The 5,443-nt window shown below is 39.7% G+C and overlaps 1 pseudogene; it reads right to left on the bottom strand.

Moving 5' to 3' along the window:
• Window positions 1–3,359: 3,359 nt before the first annotated feature.
• On the bottom strand, window positions 3,360–5,235 carry LOC120792145 (annotated as a pseudogene).
• Window positions 5,236–5,443: the final 208 nt, after the last annotated feature.

Genomic DNA, 5,443 nt, shown 5'->3' with positions numbered 1-5,443 from the left:
CATCTAACTCTTGGAAAAAAAGCGAATAATTTCCTAAAATTCAGAACTACCGTTTAGTGACTGTTGTTAATTATACAATAATTTATGACTTTAACAAGAATCAAAGTAGAGATTGCAATTAATTGAATGTACCACAGGTGGACTCCAATCAAGGTGTAGAAACATTTCAAAGATGATCAAGAGAAATGGGAGGCACCTGAGCTGTCATAGCAAAAGTTCTGAATAATAACATCAATGTCATATTTCAGTTTTTCCTTCTTTATAAATGTGCAAACATTTTCTAAAATTCTGTCTTCACTTTGTAATTATGGGGTATTGAGTGTAGATTGATAAGACAAAATTTTTTAGAATAAGGCTGTATGACTGTATACAGTATGACATGGTTTATAAAAACAACATGCCATCTGATTGCAGGTTCAACTGCCAAAAAGCAAGGGGATTTCGGCATTTTTACTGCTTGCATCACCAAGAATGCTAGGCTCAGGTTCAGTCATCCAGTCTACTCATTAATGACACACAGACTTCTCATACTTGTCATATTCATTGCACTCATTTGGAATACATTTGTTGTAGGTTTTGGCATTAAATGATGAAGTGCATCACCAAAAAATTAACCATAACTTTCTGATCCATTGAAGGCTGGACTGCAATTATGCAAGCTGTCCAAAATCTCCATCTTTCAACTGTAAATTTATGACATCGAACGGGGTCGTGATGGCTCAGGCGTCTGACGAGCTGTGCAAGTTTATTCTCCCAGACCAGGGTCAGCTGTACTCCAACAAAACCACGAACTACACCTGCATCCTGACGCGAAAGAACAGGAAGGAAGAGAAGCAAATCACCATAGACCACAGTAGACGTAAAGGAAAAAGTTAGTATTATTTTCCATTCTTAAATAAAAATTGAAGGTATTAAATGTGTTGCTGAGTGTTCACGCTGTCATTATCACTGAGAGCCCAGCAGCCTATTTTTGCCCCTGGGCTCCCAAGCGGGTTAATCCAGTTCTGATATGGACACTGAGCATTGGCCAGTTTATCGACAGAAGGTCATGGGACAAAGTTTTCAGCGTCTGAAAATGTCCGAAAATGTCTGCACTATTTTATGTTGAAGTGGTAGAGATCTGGAAAAAGTAAAATGCCAGTATTAAACTTCCTTTTCATCTTGCGCTCGTTGCAATCCTGTTTGTCCCGTTTAAAGAGAAACAAGGAAGTGATGAAATCTAGGGCTGGTTTGAAAGTTAACAACTCAATTGAGCATTTACCTCAGCTCTTTGGTCTCTCATCTCTAGAGTAAATTAATGAACCTCTGATGACATCACATATATGTTGCTTGCAGTGTGAACGCACAGTCAGAATCTTATGAGTCATTGATTTAGGATCAACGATCAACTCTCTTCTTGCATTATTGCAGCAGTTTTCTTGAAGTCAGAAGCACTTGTTGACACATTTCTACCAGGTGAGAATACTATAGGTCAAACTGAGGGGGACATTAAACAACTGCACTACCAAGAGAAAATGTGGAGAACATAATCCAAGGAAACGACTGCAAATGCACGATGAGAGAACTGATCCCAGCAAAGAGCAGAAAACTATGATGGTACATTAGGGCCATGGAACAACTTCACCTGGTAAGTGTCAGTTGGAGTAGGGGCGGGTGTTGAATAATACTCCATCACATCAGCTCCTTTCATTCCCTTAAGAAAACAGCAAGCCGTCTCCCAACGGGCTGGAGAAAACGTTTCTACTTTAAAAGAGGGAGAGTCTCAAAGCACAAATATACTGTAAAGCAACCTTAATATTCCCGTCCTAACTTAATTATGTACACAATGTAATTTTAGGAGACAATGATATCTCTGCAGTTAGACCACAACTAATAATTGTGGCACTACAGTAAAATGTGTTTACACTTTCTGATCACTTTTTCTGGTCTGTTGCCCATATTTTTTTTAATTAAATATTTTTAAAAGTTTGCATTTAATTATACATACTGCTTCTTGTAATGTTTATATGTTCACAATATTGCCACTTGTGTAATTGCTGTTAAAAAAGCAATAGTCTGGCCATTTAAATGAATGCAAGAACTCAGATTTCCACATGGTATTTTTCATAAGGAAAGGGTGAAGATTTGGCAGAAGTGATTTTTAAGAAAACAAACTGTCGGTGTGATCACTGCTAAGAGTCCATATAATCCTATATTGGTTTTACATAATTTAATAACTTTCAATTTACTGTACATTTCCCTCAGAATAAATGTTTTGAAGGTGGTACCACTTAAAACTGTAAATATCCCTGCTGCTTTAAAAATGTGAAATAGCTGAACTAAAGTTGAATAGTTAGTTCAAAGCCATCTCATGGGTTATGAAAATGTAAAACTAACATGGGTAAGTTCACTGAACATGAGTGAACACGTTCAATAAACTTGAGGGATTTAGTTGAATCAACCATGTTTCTCTTCTCTGTCTCTCTCCCCAGAGCCTATCAAGTCTTGTCCTGACACCACAGGCTTACGTCTGCATCGACCTCCAGCCTTACTGTGGCCCGTGGTGATTCTGTCTCTGTGGAGGGTCCTTGTTACAGACAGCCAGACAACATGAGGGACTGGCTGTCTCCATACACAAGCGTTTTGCATTTGCACTTTTTTAAACAAGTTGCCTTCAGTATTCAGATAAATGTGTGATTTTTTAATTTTGCGTACAAAAAAACATACAGATTTCAGCAGATCCCTTATGACAAGTGAAACGACAAGTGTCTGGGATTTCAATGTGGTACATGTGATGTCACTATATAATACAGTCCACAATTTACAGTGTAATTTTGTTGTACAGTATGAATCAGGTACCAATAAAATACTCACTGGTTCCTGCTGGTACTTAAATAAAGATGCAGTGGAAGAAATAATAGAAATAATAGGTATATATATATGATAATACAATTACTAGGTGCCTACAGGGTGCCGTACTGGGAAAGAAAAGTGAAGTTTGGGAAAAATGGTGTCAACAATCCTGCTTATATTGTGTACGCAGCAGATGGAATGAATTACAGAGGATTTTAAAACCTGAATGTGATGTCTGTGATTGTCCCTGAGCTGAATGTGCTTTTGTTATCTCTGGCTATGTTCTTTATGTACAGTATTTAAGCATTGTTGTGCCTGGTTACGTTTGTTTTTCTTTCTAGAAAAAAAGAAAGATAGCAATCTACAAAACATGACCCATTCCCACTAATTGTAGACTAGGAACTTAGAAGACAGAACACTGGAGTCGGAGCGATGCTTTATTGCTGAAACATATGAGGTCATTAATTGATTTTTTCAGTGGTTAGCTGCTGGTTAGGGGTTGTGGCTGATTTCCCAGGCCCGAATAGTTACTGACCCACCCCAAGGAGTGATGGGAGGTGTCTGGGGATGGGTGTGGTGTGTGGGGGATGGATAGTGAACCTTATGAAGCAGGGGTGCAGCTGCATCTGTCCCAGTGTGGCGCTTTCCTTAGGGTTTGGAGCCAAACACATCTTCAACAAATCCTGGCAGTCTGAGAAGAGAGAGGATAGAGAACAAAGAAAGGATTAGGCTGGAAGCTGCAGTGATCTATTAAAACATGGAAGGAACACTTTTACTGCACACTGCATACTTATTAGCACCAACACTCAGATGCTGCATTTACACCAGCATTGTCTTAACCTTGGGACAGCTCACTGTTGATTGTTATACTCTTGCAGAGGAACTTGCAGGTGCTAAACTGTCGATTACTGGACCCAACTGCCAGACTGTGGTGGGGCTGGCTTCGTATGTCCCCCTCATGTAAAACTCTGGAGGAGCATAGGAGAAGGTTCCTACAATACGCAAGATAGATGGAGAGAGAAAGAAACAGAGGATAGGGAGGAGGCTAAAATTTAAAGGAAAGTCATCACTCTAGAGATCAACAGATGAATGAAAAGCAGGAGTAGAAGCGAAGTGTCAAACCAAAGAAGGAGTGGTAAGGTCCCTTCTTCAAAATGCAGCCACATCCAAAGTCTATGATCTGCACTTGAGGGCCATCAGAGCTGGTTTTGATAAGAATGTTTTCTGATTTTATGTCACGTTGGAAGACTCCATCTGAGTGTAATTTTATGGTTGCCTCCACCAGTTGCTTCATGATGTTCTGAAACAGTGACAAAGAGACACAGATGAGTTAGAGTGGTGAAGAACAGACCCTTAGGTGGTACTGATTTTTATAATTGTAGCAGCTTTCCAACAAACAAGGTTTAAGAAGTCGCCCTTCTGGAGCTTTCGATCACAGCCCAGAACAGCTACTAAATGGACTTAGTGTTGAAATTGTTTTCTAAACTTCTCAACCAATAATAAAACCATTAGTTACAACTTAAAAACCCTTTACAGAGAGAAGATTACTAGAAACTGGTGCCCAGATAAGTAACAAATACAAATTCTTAGGTTTGGTTGGAATCAAATGAAATGTAGGTGTGACAGCAGCCTAAAACTCACCACTGAAACTGAAAAAATTCAAAATGATTACATTTTCAAAAGTAGTCTGGGGCAACTTGAATACTCCAACTCCACCTGGAAAACCGTTTACACACAGAAACATGCTCCACCAGTTTCATTACCTTAGCCATCTCCTCCTCCAGGGGACCAGAGTTGTCACATACGTACATCAACAGGTCCACGGAGGGGACTGGTGTCTCCATGACCAGAAGAACCTCCCTGTCCAGAAAAATACCAGTCTAAAAATGACACAGCCGCAGATTTGTCCACTGACTCTGGTCCACCTGCCGCTTTCAGCATGAGGAGCGCCTCCGTGGGGATCAAGCATCTCCTCCCATTTAAGACCTAAAGGGAAAAAAAAATGCAATACAAAGTTGGTGTTTTATTATATGTGGTTGCGTTTGTTTGTTTTCCTCATCAACAACAAACTAACAAGTAAAACAGAAAATTTCAGCAATGATTTCAATAGTTGGTGCCGAGACATCAGATCAAATCACTCACCATTGGTCGACACGTCACATCTGCTTTAGCAATGTGTTTGATCGCCACCCACAGGTCACAATCAGGAGTACTTGGGTTAGTGAAGGGAATGGTTGTGTATGTGTGATGTGAGAGTACGTACATTATACTTACTGGTAAATGATCAGATTTTCTTTTGCCAGCATAAACAGATCTGAAGCTTCCTCCGCGAAGATGGTCAAGCTGCAGGTACTTGGCCTTGAAGTCGGCTACACAGACAAACACAAACGTAGATATGGGCATTACTTTAGTTGTCAAAAGCATCTGCCGATCACATCACTGCCTCTAACTGTAACCCCTGTTTAAACTAAGGTGGGGCGCTATGGTTCAGGATATTATTATTATATATATATTTATATATGATGCAAGGTCCATTTATTAGTATTTTTTAAAGATTTCAATCACCACCCCAAGGTATGGAGTCTGCTCAGAGGCCATGGAAATAGCTCAG

Source organism: Xiphias gladius, chromosome 7 (genome assembly GCF_016859285.1).
Source record: "Xiphias gladius isolate SHS-SW01 ecotype Sanya breed wild chromosome 7, ASM1685928v1, whole genome shotgun sequence".
Classification (NCBI taxonomy): domain Eukaryota; kingdom Metazoa; phylum Chordata; class Actinopteri; order Istiophoriformes; family Xiphiidae; genus Xiphias; species Xiphias gladius.
The sequence above is the reverse complement of the archived record's forward strand: the minus strand, read 5'-3'. Positions and strand labels throughout refer to the sequence as shown.